We start from the raw sequence: 21396 nt of genomic DNA, 5'->3' as shown, positions 1-21396 counted from the left end.
CTGGAAAGATTTATTATGAAATTATATTCTTGTATACTTTGTAAATTAGTCCCTCATTAGACTGCTTTCTTTTAGCATAGGACTGAACTTAAATTTGTTAATTTTAATAGAATCAGGTGCTGCTCACAGAAGGAACACAGATTGTAGAAATTAACATGAATTGTTCTTGTTCTAATATATATATATTTTTCCATTTCTGTCATGCTTGGAAAACTAGTAAATGTTATGTCTAAGTTAAAATGGAATGGTCCTTGGATTTACTTATAAGAAGCAGAGTATACAATAAAGCTGTTAGCATGAGCGATTAAGAGGATATATGGGGTTATAGTTACTGAAGAAGTACTATCATATTTTTAAGTTAATAGCTTAAACCTTCTCAAATGGGTTAAAAGTTGAAATGACTTGACACCTTGATGTTGTGATGTTAGAATTTTATCGTAGTATTAAATGTTCTTTAAGCCCTCACTTAACATTCTTTATTGTCCTTGCCAAACTCAGCATACTGACCTCTTATGTTATGTGTTTGAGGATGGTGGGAGTGGGAAGAGTTGGAGATAAGCTAAAATTGTCTCCTTTTATGGGATGATTATGCTCTGTATAATCTCTTGGTTTCCTGTGAAGTCAGTATTTATTCAGGGATGGAAGAGGCAGTGGGAATCTTGAGTCTCCCATGAAAGTTATGTTTTTGCCCTTTTGGCTCTTTTAGAGGGAGTAAAGAAAGTTTTGCTGTTCCTACTTTTAAGATGATAAATAAGCTTTTCTCATTGGTGTGCAATGTGTTTTGTAAACTAGAGGTGAAATTCAGCTTTATTCCAAAAGTTAGTTTTAAAACCTGATAATTGAACAACTATACTTCCATTTTTTACCCTCTTTATTATTAAATTCCAGATTGGAATAATAAATGGGAATTTAAATTAAATTTATTATTAAATTTATCTAGTTGCCAAATTATTGGTAGGGCATAACTATTTTCCATATTTTTTCCCTTACCTTTCCATGATTTTTGTGTATTTTTCTTAACCTCAAGTATTTTGCCCACCCTTCTCCCCCTGTGTGTGTCTGTCTCCACCTTCTCCGCCCCCCCCCCCCCCAAACTTGTAATTCAGGTTAATTTAATAGCAACAATAGGTAGTAGGTTATTTCTGTTGCTTTGAATCTCAAAAGGTCTTTAAGGTAGGTATAAGGTGAAGGAGTGATGAAATTGGATCAGTCAGCTGCAGTATGTATAAGAGGAAAGAAAAAGAGAGGATAAACCCCAAGCTAGGAAGTTTTTCTGATACTTTCTTCATTTCTATGTATCTTTTATGTTCCTGTCCTAATAATTGTGCTATTAGGAAGAAAACACAAGTTATGATGTTGTATGTTAAAAAGTATAGGTAGGTAGAACAAATATATTTTGAACTAATAAGTTGAAAAATTGGTTTTAGGATAGTTATTAAAAATTCTCAAGTGCTTAATATTATGTTAAAAGTATATAGTTATTGTTTCTCTAATGACGGTGGGTATTCTGCTTCTTGTTTTGCTTTCTGATTACAGGGGAAGGTTATTTTTAAAAATGTATATTGCAACAATTTGGGATAACATTAACCTGAAAAGAACAAAACATTATGTTATTGTATGAAATATGAATGTTTGAATTTGTTTTGTCTGGAGTATCTCCTGAGACTACCTATAGATATGCTTTTTTTTTTTTTAACTAATAGAAGTTATTAATGGGGTTCTTTTTCTTTGGCATTAATTAAAGAATGATATTTTCATCTTTAGATTTCTAGTAATAGAAAGTAAAATTGAGGAAATGGGAAAAGAAGGTAGTGAAGAATGGAATGGAAATCAAGTAGATATTAAACTCTACAACCTGACATTTTAAAAATCGCTTTGAAAAATACATTGCTTTTCTCAAATAGTTTCTAAATAATGCAAGAGAGTCATTGTGCCAAATATTTGAAAGATTTTTAAAAGGTAGATTATGATACTGTGTTTCTTTTAACATATAATTTGCAATTTTCTGTAATATAAGTGCTATTGGGAGTCTAGATCATTGCTCATCTCTATTACCTCCATATAATATAATTTGCCCATAATATAAATTACCTCTAGAGGTAGTTTTTTTCTGTGCTTTTAACATTCAGATTTTATCTTCTGTTAATTATTTGAACTTTTCATGGTTTTCTTTGTAGATAAAGTGTGACAAGGAATACGTAATTTGTGATCTTTTACTATGTTGGGATATTTAGGTAGAGGGTGTAGACAGTAGTGGCCAACAGGAGCAACTAAAGATAAAGGACTGAGTAGATCCTTACGTACTCTTTTAATTACAAAATGCATGACCTAGATTTTAATAAAAAGCAGGAATTGTTGAATTACATATACTTGATTTCATCATAGGCATTGATTTCACTTGCTGTTCTGTTATTTTTAATCACCTGTGACAGTAGTATATTTGGTACTATGGATGAAAATTCATACCATAATATGTCTTGACTTTGGCCTTTCTCTCTTCAAGAAAACAAATTAATTACAATTTTGAGCAAAATTTTCCTAATTGTGTTTTAGTGTTATATATAACACTAAATAGAATATAATAGAACAAATTAGAAATTCTTTTAAGAGTTTCCAATTTGAAGCAGAAATACTTCTCTTCTAAACAATAGCACATTAATTTGGTACACTTCTTAGTGCTGCTTATACTATCCAAGATTTATGTCTCATCTCTTTTCTGAAAAGCTTTTATGCTTTTTGAGTGTAACTCTTTTTACTGCAACATTTTCTCTTTAGTAAATATGGTAAGTTAATGTTACTTGCTGTACCCAGTAAAACTTTTATTCTTAAAGCATCTTGTCCTCTTTAGAAGGCTTACACATATGTATCTCATGAAAACTACAAGTCAAGAGATGGGGGTTGCCTTCTTAAATGGCCTTAATTCCCAATATACCAGTTCTTACTCTTGATTCTGATATTTCCTATCAAATATCTACTCATTATCAAGTGCTTAAGAAAAAGCAAATAATTTACTTAAATGAAACATGATGAAAAAAAAAGATGAAGGATAACAAGAATTAAAGTACAATAATGTTGAAGAAAGACAATTGTATTTGCTAAACTGTTATCTTTGGCAGTTTAGGGAAACTATCATATGTAGTACTTCCTAGAAATATAAGAGTTCCTTTTTTTTTGTATTTATTATGTAAGAATACATTCTAGGAAAAAATTAAAAAGAGATGTTGTCAACATGTCCCTTTATGCCCCCTTCCAAATGATAACTATTGCTCTCTTGTATATGCTCCTCAATCACCTTTTCACTAAACATTTATATACATACATGTTTCCTTATAGAAATACATAGTCTTGTGGGTATTAATTTTGTGTCTTATTATATACATGTTTTGCAACTTTTACCAACATGTCCAGAAGCTCTTGGTTCAGTAAATACCTGCTTTCTCCTTTTCTTCCAGGTCTCTTGGGATATGTTTTTGTTTTGTCATGTTTTTTTCCTTTTAATAGCTTCTTACTTTGCATGAAGCCTTCCCAAAAGGAATGTGGTCAATTAGGTGGATCTCATTGGCATCATAGATAATTTTAACCAGAATTGGGTTATCTCCTAATCTTGTGAATCAGGAAACTGGAAAGTTATCTGCTAACAACTCATTTGAAGTTTATTACTTTGAGCCTGTGGTCCCCTTGCCCCCCAAATAAAATAAAACTTAGGCATCAACTTTAACAGATTTTTTTACACATTTTTATACAGCTCTGAGTAGTTAACTTTTGTAACATTGGACTTCATGCTACCCAAAATTAAAACTTCTTTGTGTGTGCCTTTAATATAAAGTAAGAAGCAAAAGTCCTTTTTAGATCTCTCTTTACCCATCACCCCACATCGGTTCTTAGAGGTAATTATTGTCAAAAGTTTGGCTTAGGTTTGTGTGTCTCATAAAATTTTAGAATTTTTCAGTTTCCCAAGTAACACTTCTACCGAGTGTCTCATCCTCAGTTGATCCACTTACCAACAAACTAGAATCGCACTTAAAAAAATTTTTTTTAGTTGTAGTTGGACACAGTTCCTTCCTTTCTTCCTTTCTTCCCTCCCTCCCTCCTTCCCTCCTTTTTTCCTTTCTTCCTTTCTTTATTATTATTATGTGGTGCTGATGATCGAACTCTGTACCTTGCACATGCTAGGCTAGGCGCGGGCTCTACTGTTGAGCTACAACTCCAGCCCCAAATCACATTTTTTTTTTTTTGAAGAGCATACCTTTTTAATGAAATGTAAGTCAGTGTCAGTTCTGAAAGTAGGGGTTTACATACGGGAACTAGATAGCTAACTGCTTTCCTTTGTAATTGGAGTTTAAGATGGAGAACAGAATACTTGACTATACTCCAAGATGTAAGTAGTTCACCCTTGGCTATTTGGTCCACTAAGCACACACATTTGAATTAAGCATTTGATTAAGTGTATAGCTGCCAAACTTTGAGGTGTAGTAATTAGAATGCCATTAGTTGAAATTTACTGAATTTGAGGTAAAACTGGACAGAATGTTTTAAAAGTCTTGCAAATAATACATTTACAAGCCAAGTTGAAATAGAGAAACATTTTCTAGCTTACAAGGGGTAATTAAATGACCCTCTATTCCACATTGCTTTTCCAGATTTTGTTGTAGCACTGAGAGATAGACACCTTTTGCTTATTTAAACAGTTGCCATTTTATTTTATGTTTGGTTTATGTTTTCTTTTAATCTAGAAGAAATACAATATAAAAAGCAATCATATTGGTTTTGCCTTTAACAGTGTTGCCTTGTTACACAGTAACCCTGGACACAATGCATTCCTAGTCATATTAGGTACTTTCAAAGATTACAACATAGGATAGTTTGTGTATTTCTGGATTCATTTTCTAATTCAAGTATGTGGATGCCTTCTTCTTACCTGAAATTAAAGATATAGGTTAGAAAGATATAGTTTAATGAATATCTGAAATTTCTGGTTTTATTTCCAGTGTCATTTAAGGATATGTTTGATTACAGTATGATGGAGTTAAGGCATCTAGGGCACTTCTTGGCCCTTTTGGAAAAATACAGTAAAATCAGTTTTATAAAATGCATTCCTTGAGCTATGTAGAAGTAATTTCTATTCATCTGCATTTTGCATTTTTTTTTAGTACTTAGGATTGAACCCAGGACTTCATCTTAGAAAAAATGAATAATTTTAATAATATAGTGTTCTTAAAAATGGAAAAAGCCTGTAAAGGCAAGACAAAAAATCCTTTGAGGCTGGACACGGTAGCACCTGTAATCCCAGCGGCCTGGAAGAATCACGAGTTCAAAGCCAGCCTCAGCAAAAAGCAAGACCTAAGCAACTCAGATCCTGTCTAAATAAAATACAAAATAGAGCTGGGGAGTGGCTCAGTGGTTAAGTGTCACTGAGTTCAATCCCAAATAACCCTCCCTCCCCCACCCAAAAAAAAAATCCTTTGATAACTATAGGCTTAATCTCCAGGGTGACAATTACTTATCTGGTCTAAAATCTGTGATATACCTCCCATATTGAATTCCATTTTAATCTTTATACATATGTGGACACAATACCTTAATTATATTTAGTTTTATGTGGTGCTGAGGATTTAGTCCAGTGCATCACATGTGCTAATAAGCAAGTACTCTACCACTGAGCCACAACCCCAGCCCCCCCCCCATTTTGACCTTTTAAAACCTGACCATAATCTTTATCTGAATAGTTGGTTGCATGAGTAACTCCTCCTCATCAAAAGGTTTTAGGCAGCAGCAGTGACCCAAGAAATTTATTGATGAAAACCATGATTTTGAACTTTATTGAAGATGGGGCATTATTCAGGGAGACATGACATTCTGAGTTCTAGTTTCTAGGGTAACAATTTACTAAATGCTCATCTTTGGACTGTTGCCTTAAGGCTGACATTTTATGGTTCTTATTCTTCAACATTTGGTTTGCTGCTCTGCCAGGACTGAAGCTGCCTCTTCCAATCAAAAATTTAAACAACAATTCTAACAAGATATATAATTATTTATAAAGTAATTACTACATATGAGCAATTCTCATCTGTGAAATGTTTGACAGGATAAACTTTTAAAACTAGGGGTAATTAAATGAAGAATTAGATGTAAAACAAAGTATAATGTTGATTGAGAACAATCTGGTATATGACTTTATAAAAAAAATTCTAAGAATGTGGGTGTAATTAATTAGAGAAATTAAAGTGGGTATGATTTGTAATTGTATTAAAAACCAAGAATCCAAAAGTAGCCACTAAAAAAAATAATAATAATAAAATAAATTGTGAGAGGATCACAGCATTTCTAGTGTAGGCGCTTAAAAAAAAAATAAGCAAAAATATCTGCCACCCTAAGCCAAGCACTGCTTTGAAAGAAAACAAAAGGTTGTTGGGGGTAGGGACTTGTATTTAGTGAAAATGGAAAAGTTTCGGATGTCCTTAGCCTAATAATGACTTAAGTCAGCTTAAACTTTAATCATTAGGGAAGGTAAGGATTGGTTCTGTGATCTGCAGTAACTTAAGGCTTAACTAGTGTCTCTTTCTCTGTCAGCAAGAAATTAGAAGCTTCTAGCTACCAGTCATTTGTGTGAATAATTCTAAATTTTTCATGTCATATATTTTACCAGTACTGTCCTTGATTTTCCTTACCATTTATACTTTTTTTTTTTTTTTTTGGAGTGCTGTGGATTGAACCCAGGGCCTTACTTATGGTAAGCAAGTGATCTATCACTGAGCTACAAGTCTAGCCCTGTCAACACATTTTTTAAAACCTTATTAGGATTATGCTTGTTTTTGGAAACTCTAAAAGTGGATAGTCAGATCTGTTCGTCACTATTTTTGCCAGTATAGTATCCAAAAAAATTCATCTCTGATAGGAAAATTTTTAAGTATATGTGAAGTTTTCAGCTTCTTTAGTTTTCCAAGACAATTTTACTATTTTTTTGTTTTTGTTTTCTGATTTCTTGTCAATTCAAAGTTGCTCATGCCAGTTACCTTATAACTAATTCAACACATTTGATGGGATATGCAAGGCAAAGCATTACTTTAGCAAGTAAACGGAAATGAGTTTTTATTATAATGTACATACTAAGGAATGCTAAAAGGAACCTCTGCAAATGTCCAATCAATCAGACATTCCAAGAATGAAACAGGAAACAGGAGAAGAGGTAAAGCATAAAATAACATTGAGTCATATAAATTCAGGTTATCACCTAACAGTGATTAGCTGTGTAGATGGATATTTATCTGTTTATCCAAATAAAGTAACCAAAACCAATTCTAGTTAATTTCATTTGAGTACTGTTGTCAGGGCATCCATGGTGGTGATATGAATTCATTCGTTAGACCTACAAATCTCAATTATCTGCCTTTGATAAAATAATAGTAATTTTAAAATAGGAACATTTGGAAGTTTATGCTTCATTGTTGAGATTTGGGAGTAGTATGTACACAGTCAGTATAGAGTCCAAGGAATCTAAGGTCAAGGAAGAATTGATTACTGAAGCAATGAAAGGACATCCTTATGTGGCTTGAGAAGAGATATAGGAATTGCTCTGGGGGTAGCATCTCATGGTCTTGTGGAAAATCCACAAATACCCATTTTGGCAGGCAATTTCAAGAGCTGTCTCGCCTGTACTTTCCCTGAATTTTCATCTTGTTTCTAGCTTTTACTTCATCTTTCAAAAACTTAATTTGGAGATTAGAATTTTTACCATATTTTAAATGACCTGGAGAATAAATGAATTATATAATTTTTTGATTTTATGAAGCTTTTTTTCCTCTTGCAATACTAGGGATTTAACTTTTTTTTTTTTTTTTTTTTTTAATTTGACAGAAGGTCTCAATAAATTGCCCAGGCTTGTGATTCTTCTGCCTCAGCCTTCTGTATATCTGGGATTACAGGCACTTGCCATCGTGCCTGGTGATTTTTTTTTTCTTTAAAGATGATATGTAGGTAACTGGTATAGTTTGGTTTGTTCTTTCTACCTAGGTAACTGGTGTAATCTAAGTATAATTAGCTTTAAACCTCTTAAACAAGAGAGAAGATAAAACATACCTTTCATTATACATGGTTAATATTACAAAATATCCCCACTTCCCCTGAGAAATAGTATATCCAAAATACACTTGTATATGTGAGGTACTGGGTTCAATCCTCAGTATCACATAAAAATAAATAAATACAGATAGTGTGTCCATCTTCAACAAAAAAATAGTTTTTAAAATACACTTAGATGACATATATAAGTTGATTGAATAGAAGTGAACACAAATACATCTTCAAACTTCCAACTGTTTAAGAATATTTTACAGCATTGGTAATATGAAGAAAATGTTTAGATTTATTTTTAAATTTAAAATTCTTCTGATTGTTCTCCTCTAAGGGGCCTTAGAGGTGAAAAGGTAATTAGACTACAACCAACAGAGATGTGTCTGGCACGTTCTTGATGTCTCCTCTCTATCTGAATTCTGAAGTTTAGACCAAATCAAGAAGGTGGCATTCAGTAATGACACTTCTATTATCAAGTAGTACTAATTGAGAAGGGTTAGTTTCTTGTGAGGTGTTATTTTGTGATAATATATTTTTTTCAGGGCTACTCATCAAAACATCTTGTGAGGTAATTGAAGACTCTTGTTCCTTTCTTTCTGCAACATCTGAAATTTCTCCCCTTTTGTTAGTTCCATATTCATCGTGGTTTATTTCAATTAAACCTGTAATCTAGGACACTGAGCATCTTCTACTATGTTATTCCTGCTTTCAGAAATATTTGAAAACAAAATTTTCTTATCAACGTGTTCACTTTTGGTGCTCTGCGGATCAGGATTCTCCGGTGACATCATATGTCTTAGAAGGTCCTCATCAGCCTCATTCTCCAGTATGGCTTGGCTGATGGACTCAGGTGTTCCATGTCTTTGAGAAAGAAATTCAGAGGAAAATACTGAGAATGATTTAACAGGACTCTTTAGTTCTGAAAAACCCAGCATGGAAAACTATTTTTTCAACTTCCTTTGATATTATAGGGGCTCTTGCCCCTATATTATAGGAGTGTTCTTCCTGTTTAATTTTCTCTCTTATTGCACTTTTTTTTTACGGCAGTGAGGTGGTTTCTAGCTGCAATCCTCCCACCATCATCCTGTTTGTGTTTACTTGTCATGCTTGAAACATTTTTTTTCCAGAAGACTATATTTGAGACGTTATTGTTTTGCCATCCAGATTCCTCGAGTTTGGTCAGATTGTTGAATTTTCAATTTACATCTTTCTGAAAACTCATGCCCCCAAATCCATCTAGATTTGCACAGGTAGTCTCCATTTCACTTCCTTTATATTCCTAATCATTCATCAGTCCTTCAAACTGTTTGGATCTTTCCTTAATAAAGAGTTTTGTTTGACCAACTGCTGTGCAAATAAGATCTTTAGCATCATCTGGAATGTCTGGTTCAAGCTTCCTGTCCCACTCAAGGCAGTGTGAAGTCAGTTTTAGTTTCTGACTAGAATATTTCTGAAATATGGCATATGGTGTTGGCTGAGATATCTAACCCTCATTTAATTCAAATGATGAGACATTTTTTATTGAAAGGCCATTTGAATTTTTAGTAGTAGCTTCATTTTGATTTAAGCTATGTTCTTGACTCAAAACTGTTAGAGAACTCAAAGGACATTGTAATTTATTTGAATCTTGCTGGGCTGACTTGGTAGAGTAAGTTTTACACTTTTGGGTCTAGATTTCTTTTGCTTCTTGAGTTTTATCACCTTCTGGTTTTAAAGGGTTCCAGGTATAAATGGATGTCAAGAAAGCATTGGCACTTGTGGGAGTCATGACTATTACTTGATAGGTCTTGAAACTATCCAGTGAATGAAACATAAAATCATTAGGTGCAAAGGGATACTTCTCTTTGGTTTTTGCAGGATTTTTCTTAGGTAAGTTTACCATTTTTGATAAGATTCCATCAGAATTCCTTCCATTTCTTGCACTCCTTTGTGAATCCAAAGTATCTTCTTCATTATCAAGATTATCTGAGGGTTTGTTTCTTTTTCACAGGTCTTCCTTTATTTGGTGCCTTTCTTTCAGGTTCATGTCATTAGTGACTCTTGGGACTGGCTTTCTTATAGTGTTAGTTCAGACTGTTCTGACAGTCTGCATTGTTGCTTGAGAAACCAATTTGGTTATTCTCACTGATATGGGCACAACAGGCCACACAACTTTTTACTCTTTGTCTAATACTTTCTTTTCTGAAGTCTGTCTTTGACCAGGTCTAATTGCTCAAACATCAATCCCATTCTCAATCTTAGTTTGTTCAATTTGATCTTTGGCCTTTGATCTTCTAATCCATGCAGAAGATGGAAGAGCCCCCCCCCCTCCTTTGGACTCATTTTTCATAGCATTTTGATTTGATAAAAGAAAGCAAGATGCATCAGGTCTATAAAGACCCATTTTAAGTATTCCTCATTTAGCTTTATCTCGCTGTGTTCTTTTAAATTTTTGAAGTTGGTTTTCTTTGTATTTTTGGCGCATTTGTTTTTGTTCTTCACTTAGGACAATTTTCATTGACTGGCTTAATACTGGCCTTTTCTGAAGCAAGCTCTTGTGATGTCTCATCTAATTCAACAGGATGTTCTGTCTACCCTACAAGACTGGAATATTGACATCTTTCAAACCAAAGTGTGTATTTTGTTGGTATTCCTTATGTCTGTTTTCTTTCTGCGACAGTGATTTCCTAGGAGTAATTGTAGTCCTAATCATTTCAGGACTTAAATCCTGTCTGTGATGACTGGCAAAAATGTTTAAGACATCCTGAGACACTTTCTAGTGTGAAACTTCAACCACACTAAAAGTACAAGAGTCCTCTGGGTCTGGACAACCCAAGTCTGGAAAGGGTTTAATCTTTTAATATTTAGTTTATATCCATTTGATTTGAAGTTTGACTGATGATATCCTCCAATCACAGTATTCCTAATGTGTGTAGTTTTTAAATGAAACCATATATAACTTCAGGAAAACTGCTAGAGATAATGTATGAATAATGCTAATAATGTTTAAGCAAATATGAAAATGAAAACCCTTAGTTAAAAAGAGCTGAGGATATAGCTACTTGTAGAGCAACCCCTGGCTTCAATTCCAAGTAGTGGAAAAAAATATATGTGTGTGTATATATATACATACATATATTTTTTTGGAAGAAAGTCAATTTTGGTATCCTTTGTTGATAGGACTGATGAAAGTACAAATAAGCAAGTGAGGCAGTTGCAGAATTTAACAGATATTTTGTTTCCATTTTTAAAATAGACATTAATTATAAACCAGTCTATGCAGAGCATTTAGCTGGTTCTCTCTAAAGGATACAAAATTATTCATGTCCTTCAGGAACTTAAAAATCTAGGGGAGAATACTTAACAGATGTGACGGAATGAATGTAGAAGCATTAAAATGGGGAAAGAGGGGCTGGGGTTATGGCTCAGTGGTAGAGTGCATGCCCAGCACATGTGAAACCCTGGGTTTCATCCTCAGCTCTACATAAAAATGAATAAATACAGTAAAGTTATTGTGTCCAACTGCAACTAAAAAAAATATTTTTCAAAAATGGAGAAAGAGGTAAAATTACTACTTGATGATAATGCAAAACTTGAGTTCACTGAAAGTCTTAAAACTAATAAAGTCACTGGGTATAAAATTAATCACAGAAGTCCAAAGCTTTTATTTACAGAATAGCCAATTAGAAGATAAAATAGAAGAAAATGATCCATTTAATGTTAGAGTAAAGCAGAGAAAATACCTATGAATAAAGAAGAAATAGGCAAAAGCACAAATATAAAACTTGTGTTTTACCTTAAAAGGTCAAACTCCTTGGATAAAAAGGCTTAATGTCATACACATGCTAGTTTACAAATTTCGTGCAGTCTCAATAAAAATATCAGAATATTTAAAAAAAACTAGATAGCAGATTTCAAAGTTGCTACAAAAAAGAAGCAAGGATGGGGTGGGGTTTAGCTCAGTGGAAGAGTGCTTGCCTAGTGAGACACTGGGTTCGATTCTCAGCACCACATACAAATAAATCACAAAGGTCCATCAACAACTAAAAATGAAGAAGGAGGAGAAGAAAGAAGAATCATCAAAGCTAGCCAGCAAAACTAAAAAGCAGACCTAACCTTATAAAATATTTAAACAGGCTTTTCAGTCACTGAAACAGTTTGGTACTGGCATATGACTACCCAGATCATTAGATGACAATAAAAAGGTCAAAAATAGATCCAGATATGGGGATTTAGTATAGGATGAAGGTAAAATTTCAACTCAGTTGGGAGAGCATGGTTTATTTCATTAAAAGGTTGTAAAACACCTGGATAACTAAAAAACAAGTTTGGGTCTATACCTTATACCCAAATAACTTCTAACTTTAAATGTGAATAATGACTGAAATTTTAAAATGCTCCGGAGAAGGCCAAGCTTGGTAGCTCATGCCTGTAATTCCAGTGACTGGGAGGCTGAGGCAGGAGGATAGCAAGTTCAAAGCCAGCCTCAGCAAAAAGGAGGTGCTAAGCAACTCAGTGAGGCTCTATTTTTAAATAAAATACAAAATAGTGTTGGAATGTTGCTCAATGGTTGAGTGCCCCTGAGTTCAATCCCCAGTACCAAAAATAAAAATACTCTGAAAAAGCCATGAGATAATTTTTAAAAGATTTTAGTGTGGCAAAGTCTTTCTGGATTTGATATAAATTCACAGTAAAACTTCATTATACATGTATTAACATTGATAAATTTTATTACTGAAATAAATGCATGGCTTTTTTTTTTTATGTGTGGGTGGTGCTGGGAATCAAATCAGCCTTGAGCATGCTGAGCATACACTCTACTGAGCTGTACCCCTTGCCTGGTAAAAAAGCAAAAAATTACTTATGGCAAAAAGCACCATAAGTATAGTCTAAGGAAGAATGATAAATTTGGAGTAAATATTTGCAAATCTTAATATATATTGTTTAATATATAAATAACATCTATAATCCAATAAGAAGTCCGGAAACTCTAAAGGAAAAAGTCAAACTATAAACAGAATATTCACAGGAAAGCATAAAATTATTCAAACTAAAAAAAAAAAAGAAGTTCAACTTTACTACGAACAGAAGAAAACTATACTGAGATAGTAGGTTTATAACCTATTTAAAAATTTATGTTAGTTTTATTAAACATTATTATGTTCTGGATATTATTGGTACAAAAGGGGAAAGCAAGTAATTTTGTTGAGAGAGGTGTGAACTAGAACAATCACTAAGGAATTGTGCGATGAATTCTGGATTTACTTACCCAACCGCCAATTTACTTACTCTCCTAGTTGCAGAGATTGAAAAATGAATACGATGTTTCCTAGATTTTTTTTTTAGTAGGTAGATTCTAGATGCTAATTAGTTTTCCTCTGTAATATACTTTCTCAAGATTTAAAGGGCAGAAGTAAGGCAGAGGCCATGTTCTTTGAACTGTGCAGGGTGGCAGGAAACATGTTTGTGCCACAGTGATCAAGCATGTGTCCTCCAGCATACTGGATATGGAGAAGCAGTGGTGGGGGCAGCAGCTTCTTAATTTTGATATTTGAATCCCTGGATTGTGGTAGATCTTTCTCCAGCTTCCTAGGAGTGAGAGGTTATACTGGTGGCCTCTAATTTCTGGTATGATCCTTAATGACTCCTATCTCCACATTGGTTGTAGCTGGGAGTTATAGTTCCATTAGTGAATAAATTGTTTTACTATAGGATTCACTCTTGAAGGCTTAACCCAGGTTACTAAACCCAACTCCTTCAACTGTCCTAATGCCTTCATAAATATGAATTCCAAAACAAGTGAATTTTTTTTAAAGAGAGAGTGAGAGAGGAGAGAGAGAGAGAGAGAGAGAGAGAGAGAGAGAGAGAGAGAGAGAGAGAGAGAGAATTTTTAAAAATATTTATTTTTTAGTTCTCGGCGGTATGTGGTATGTTGTGTATTGTTGGTATGTGGTGCTGAGGATCGAACCCGGGCCGCATGCATGCCAGGCCAGCGCACTACCACTTGAGCCACATCCCCAGCCCCTCAAGTGAATTGTTTAAAAATATCTAGAATGTACCTGATGTGGTGGCACACACCTATAATTTCAGTGGCTTGGAAAGCTGAGGCAGGAGGATTATAAGTTCAAAGCCAGCCTCAGCAACTTAGTGAGACCCTGTCTCAAAATTTTAAAATGGACTGGGGATGTGGCTTAGTGGTTAAGTGGCTTGGGTTCAATCTCTGATACCAAAATAAATAAATAAATGAATAAAAAATATCTGGAGTCCTGTTTCTAGCATTGAAAGTCGACTGATCTGGAAGGCAATTTGGCAAAAGCCGATTTGTAAAGGTATTTCCTTTGACCTAACAATTTTACTTCTAGGAATATATCCTGTAAATATCCTCATATATGAAGGAAATGAGTTTGTATGATAATTTTTGATGCAGCATTACTTGTAAATTAACCTCAGTAAAGGAATAGTAAAATAATAATAGCAATAACTTGTATATGTATTTAATAGGATTCTAGGTAGCTCTAAAAAAGAATGAAAAATTTCATGTATTTAAAAATAACATCCAATGATTCAAATATATGAATTGCCAAGATCATTGTAATGTCATGTGTAGCTAATTAAAAAAAAAAGTGAGACCCTGTCTCAAAATAAAAAACAAAAATGGCTAGGGATGTAGCCCAGTTATTAAGTATTCCTTGTTTCTATCCCTGGTACCCCAAAATAAAATTAAATTAAAAAGATAAGCTATAAGTAAAAAAAATAACAATAGGCATATTAAGTTTAAAATAATCTAGAGGCACAGTAATATATATTGATATAAATATAAAATTAATTGAACATACTTGAAGTATACAATTTGACAAGTTTGACCTTTGAAACAACTATCAGTAAAAATCGTGAACTCTTATCATCCCCAAAATTTCATCATATTTCTTTGTAATTCTCCCATCTCTGCTTTCCTTTACTATGCATTATTTTGATTTGTCTAGAATTTTATATAATATGGGTATGCAAACTCAAGGGTAGATCATCTTTTTACATGTGCAAGGCCCAGTGTTGAATCCCCAGCACCCCGCAATATTCCATCTTTGTGAGCCTCTCTTCTTTCCTATTTTATAGTTAAATCTCTTGGAAGTTCATGTTGGGACCTCCATGTTTTTCTGTTCCCTTCATTACTTTTTGCAGTCTTTGACCCTAACCGTACCACTCACTGAATTTAACTTTTACTTAGGTCAATTATAACTTTTTTCATGATGTCTCTCTTTTTTATTAAGTATTTTTTAGTTGTAGATAGGCACAATATCTTTATTTATTTTATTTAGTGCTGAGGTTTGAACTCAGTGCCTCACACATGCAAGACAAGCGCTCTACCACTGAGCCACAACCCCAGTCCCCATGATGTCTCTCTTGTATTCCCACATTGTACCCCATGACTTCCTGTCCAATCACCTTAAAATTATAACTTCTTCAGCACTTCCTATTCGTTTTAAAATAGCATAGTTTTTTTTAGTTATTTATTTTGCTTATGTGTATTTTCCCTGGTTAGAAAATAAAATCAGGGAGGATAGGGATTTTGTCTGCTTGTTCACTGCTGTATTCTAAGTATCTGGAATAATGACCAGTACATTATAGGCACTCATTAAGTAACTGTTTGATGGATGATGAAGTATGATTATCTATTTTCCTGTGTTCTATATTAGGGCAGAAACTCCTTTGAAGATAAAAACTATTGTTATGTCTTTATTACCCTGTTGGCTCAGTCTGGCCTGTAGGTGAACATGAGTGTGATAAGTACATGTGAAGTTGCTATGATACCAGTAATTTTTGTAAATGCTTCTAGATGATATTTAAAGACCTTAAACAGTGATTTTTAAGTTATATGCAATTCTAGATCTCTATAGAGCCTGAAAGTAGAATTTTGCAAGCAATAAATATTTAAAACTGGGGGTAGCTCAGTGGGAGAGTGTTTGCCTAGCACATGCAAAGACCAGGTTTCATCTCCAGCACTGAACCAAAAACCAAAATGAGCAAACAAACAAAAACAGAAACAGCTTTTAGCTGGATGTGATAACATGCATTGTAATCCCAGCTACTTAGGAGTCTGAGATAGGAGGATCATAAATTTGAATCAACCTGGGCAATTTACTGAGACCCTCTCTAAAAATAAAATTTAGAGTGGTGGGAAGGTATAGTAGGGCACTTGCTAGCCTGTGTGAGAACCTAGGTTTGAACTCCAGTACCTGTACCAGAAGGAAAACAAAGAACAAAAAACAAAAAAACGATTTAAGTTGCCTTAAAGAAATTGTTCATGCCTTTAAAGTGTATTATTTATTGGGATTCCTTCACTAGAGCACTACTGCTAAAATAAGTTTGAAGTGATAGCACAAACCAGAGACAGGGAAGAAAAGAAGTACAAAGATAGGGCAGAAGATATAGTCTTAATCTTGAGACATTAGAGGAGTTTCTATGCTGATACTTGTACCCCATTCCCAATAATATTGGTAGGGCTAGGAACTGAGCATAGATATATTTTTTAATTCTTCAAATGATCCTACTATGTAACCAAGGATTGAGAATGACAGGAATAATTAATCCTAGAGGAGTGGGGCAAGTTACAGGGAAGACAAAAGCAAATCTGGTGAGAAGCAGAATGTCCCCTAACAATTGCTTAAGGTCAGAGTGGGTCAGAGACAGATATTGTTATTGGGTTTTTGTAGCCATGACTAGTAATTGGGCTCAAACACTTGAGGGGACATAAGAACAAGACCACATACTTAATGGTTAGTTTATAGGACACTAATAACAACTGAAAAATAAAAAGAACACTTCTTGAAGCTTTCTAAAAGGTTAATTATCAACCAGTTCTTTCAACCCTTAAATTACTTTCTGAGAGTGAATTAGAAAGAGGGCATGGATTCTATTAGAAGATTGTGGTACCACTGTAGATTAATTCTTCTTATTAAATGGTACCCTGTTGTTCATTTTTCACCACAAAGAAGTTAACTTAATCCTTGTTCTGAGCTTGCATATTGAGCAATTCTGGATAATTGCTTATAGAATGATAACCTTTAGAATAGGCACAATCCAACAGAGAAAAATTCATCCTTGGAATGTAATTTCAAATTCATAAAGTGAAACTTAGTATCGTGAAAAGAGAGTATATGAGTTTCATGGTGTCATATTACTATTCCTAAGGGAAATTTCCAATATTCTGTGATTCAGTATAGACTCAGGATAAACATGTGACTTCTAGCTTTTACAGAGACATGCTAACAAACTTTGACCTGTTTGAAGATAAGAATGGTTTATCAAAGGTTATTTCATTTCAGTCACAAGTACCTTGTTTGTTAGTATTCTCTTTATGAAGAATACATTCCAATTATAAAACTCTCCATGTAAAGAAGGACGTGTTATAATCCAATTCTTTTTTTATAAAAAGGAATATTTTGTTGTTTTTTGTTGTTGTTGTTGTAGTTGGACACAATACCTCTACCCTATTTATTCATTTCTATGTGGTGATGAGGATACAACACAGCGCCTCTCACATGCTAGGCAAATTCTCTACCTCTGAGTCACAACTCCAGCTCCTAATCCAGTTCTTTGTAAAGAGAAAAGCTCTTGGTGATGGGGCTGGGGATGTGGCTCCAGAGGTAGTGCGCTCACCTGGCGTGCGTGCGGCCCAGGTTCGATCCTCAGCACCACATACCAACAAAGATGTTGTGTCCACCGAGAACTAACAAATAAATATTTAAAAAAAAAAGAGAAAAGCTCTTTTCACCAGACATATTGGAAGTATTTTTTTTCTTTCAAATTAATTTACTGATGAAATGGTTTATTTCAAGAATTACATTTTTAAAAAAGCATTTTTTAATTGTAGGTGGACACAATAACTTTATTTTTAAATTTGTTTTTGTAGTTGTAGACAGACAGAATGCCTTTATTTATTTTATTTGTTTATTTTTATGCATTGCTGAGGATCGAACTTAGTGCCTTACATGTGTTAGGCAAGCCCTCTACCACTGAGCTACAACTCCAGACCTCAAGAATTACTTTTTAAATTCTTTTTTTTTTAAATACTTACTTTTTAGTTATAGTTGGACACAATACCTTTATTCTATTTATTTTTATATGGAGCTGAGGAATCAAACCCAGGACTTCTCACATGCTAGGCAAGCGCTCTACCACTGAGCCACAACCCCTGCCCCCTTTTTAAATTCTAAAACAAAAGAATTAAATAAAAGTGGACTTTGACAGAAATGGATGCTGCCTTGTTTCTTCTGCAAGTGCGTAGACTTTTCATTTTGTAGTGATTTATGTTCCCTGATATGCTTTATCTCATGCTTGACTGATTGCAAGTGTGCAGGGGGGTTAAATGTGTTTGCTATTGGCAATTTAGCATTAATTGTAATACGCTGTAATCCAAATTACAATCTGTCATTTCTAGTCAAATTGTGAAGCACTGTAATTGTATTTTAGAGTTCCACTGCCATTGATTATAGCTACCTCATTTGTGTTTTAATATACCATGACGAATTTGTGAATGGAAATACAATCTTGTAACAAGCCAAGAAACAAGTATTGTTTTTCTATTATAACAGCAAGAAAATTATTTCTTAACAAATGAAAAGAGGAGATGGTAAGACAGTAAAGAGGATTCATTTAAGGATGAAAAAAGACTTCAGTTTTCCAGCAGTGCATAAAAATAAATGAATCATAGATATTTAGAGGACATGTTTTTTAAAAATTTTTTTATCAATTGTTGATGGATTTTTATTTTATTTGTTTATTTATATGCAGTGCTGAGAATCGAACCTGGGGCCTCACACATGCTAGGCAAGTGCTCTACCACTGAGCCACAACCCCAGCCCTAGAGAACATTTTTAAATGAGACATTATAAAATATTTTCTAACTTAACCTTATTTTTGAAATCTATCCATGCGCATACAAATTGCTCTCATTCATTCATTTGAATTGCCATATAGTAGTACCCTGGAGCTTATTCTGAAGAAAGTCCATTCTTTTCATGGTGGTCATTCAGATTATTTGTAATTATTTGTATTATTTTTACTGTTATAAATCATGCTGCAGGGCTGGGGTTGTGGCTCAGAGGTAGAGCGCTCGCCTAGCATGCGTGAGGCACTGAGTTTGATCCTCAGCACCACATAAAGTAAAATGAAGACATTGTGTCCACCTATAACTAAAAAAATAATAATTTTAAAAAATAAAAAAATAAATCATGCTGCAGTAAACATTCCTCTACAAGTCTCTTCATAGATGTAAAATATTTAAGAGGAAACAGAAGTGAGATTTCTAGGTTGTATGTACGTACATCTTCTATTTGGTATTGCCAGTTGGTTCCTCAAAATTATTATTCAAATTTATACTCCCATTAGAAGTATAATTTATTTTCTATATCTGTGTATAATTTATTTTTCTAATCTATATCAGATTTATTTATTTTTTGCCTATTTGATGAATGAGAAATGGTCTTACCATTTTGGGTTTAATTTTACTTTGCCTGGTTAATGGGGTTAAACATATTTTCATGAATTTATTGGTCATTTGAGCCTCCTGTTCTGTTAATTGTCTAAATTTCTATTTTTTCTGTTAAAAATATTTGTCTTTTTAATTATGAGAGTCCTTTATAAGTTCTGGATACCAATTTTTTTATTGTTTGTGTATTTGATTTATACATTCATTCACTCAAATAATTTGTTGTGCTTCTGTTATTTACCAGGCACTGATTTTGGTCCTGTAGACACAGCAATTTACACAAAATAAACAGACCAAAAAAATCCCTCCCTGTTTATACATTCTTCAATCTAACTGAAGTGAAAGAGCCTACACAAATAGAAATACAATGTGAGAAATAAATTATATGAAGGAAAAACAGGTTAAAGGCAGTTGTGAGTGGTAAATAGGAAAGTTCCCTCTGAAGCAGAAACATTTGTGCAGAGGCCTGAATGTAGTGAGAGAATTAGCTTTACTGAGGCCAAAGGCTCCTGGATGGAAGGAATAGCAAGTTTCAGGACAACAGTTAGGACCATGTTCGACATATTTGAAGAACAGCAAGGTCAGTGTGGCTCTCAACTAGTGATAGGAGGTGAATTTGGAGAGAAAGTTTGCATAAGGCCATGGTAAGAATTTGGGAATTTTAAGTGCAGTGGGAAGTCCTTGGAGATTTTTGGCAGAGTGATGAGATCTGTCATACATTTTAGAAGGATCACTCAGACCATCAGTGGAAAATACATAGTGAGGCAAGCCTAGAAACAAAGCAAGAGAAGTATAAGAAGTGCTTTGGATTAGGATAGTGGCAACTGAAGTCATGAGATGTGATTCAGAATATATTTTACAGCAGAGAAAAGATTTTCTGATCAGAGAAGAGGGTGAGAGTGAAACAAATCTCGATCAACTATAAGGTTTTAGATCTAAAGAGTTGAATGAATATTGTCCCTGCATATATTCATTATTTCATTGATTCAAAGACACACATGTGTTCTCTGAAATTAGGAGGCAGTTTACAAATGATGGCGACTTATAATCACTGTCAGTCAGAGAGCAATGTAGTTTCATTGACTTCATAAATTCGGTCATAGTTGCTATGCTGTCATCATTTCAACTGAATGATGTACATTGTCAGTATTGTATATGTCGACTTTAATTGCCATTAAGTGACTTTTTAAAAATAGACTATGATTCATCATTGGAACTAAATTTATTTGGTATCTAGATAGGGTCAAACAAATCAACAAAGCAATAATTGGTTTTATTGAAGTAAATGTTTACTTTGGAGGACTGAGCATAATACTTTATTTTTTCAGCAACAAATGGCCAAGGAATTTACTGGGATCTAAGTGATAAAGACAACCACAAGTCAATGAAGTTATGTTCTTTCTTCTTTAAAAAAAATCTATGTGCACAACAATTGCCTATCACAATCCAGTTCATATAACTGAGGGTTGAAGAAATTGGCACATTGTCTAGAATGGATGCAGGAAATGTCTAAGTGACAAGAGTTGGTGGAACTGATTTATATGTCATGCAGAATTATTAAGGCATTGAGTTTTAATTAAATCGGTAGCATTTTTTCCTTTTCTGGAGTTTTAAGTAAAATAATAGTGAGACTTAACAATGAATAACTTCCTAGATTTGATAAGATATAGTCCAGTTAAGAAGTTTTCAAAGTATATAGATAGTAGGTAAAGTCATAACTCAATGAGATTCCCTAAAGAATTAAAGCAGTTCAAGAAGAGGTCTAGAAATTGAGAGCTGGGAAACCCTAGCTTTTGGAGACTGGCCTTACGTCAAGCCCAAAGCTATGGAGGCAGCCAACCCTGGGCCGAAACCTCTAA

General features: G+C 33.8%; 1 pseudogene; it reads right to left on the bottom strand.

The window, feature by feature from the left end:
* Positions 1 to 8374: 8374 nt before the first annotated feature.
* Positions 8375 to 20091, bottom strand: LOC101977195 (disks large-associated protein 5 pseudogene; annotated as a pseudogene).
* Between the last annotated feature and the right edge of the window lie 1305 nt (positions 20092 to 21396).

The sequence above is a fragment of the Ictidomys tridecemlineatus genome, chromosome 6, assembly GCF_052094955.1.
Source record: "Ictidomys tridecemlineatus isolate mIctTri1 chromosome 6, mIctTri1.hap1, whole genome shotgun sequence".
Lineage (NCBI taxonomy): Eukaryota > Metazoa > Chordata > Mammalia > Rodentia > Sciuridae > Ictidomys > Ictidomys tridecemlineatus.
This window is presented reverse-complemented; position numbering and strand designations above follow the sequence as displayed.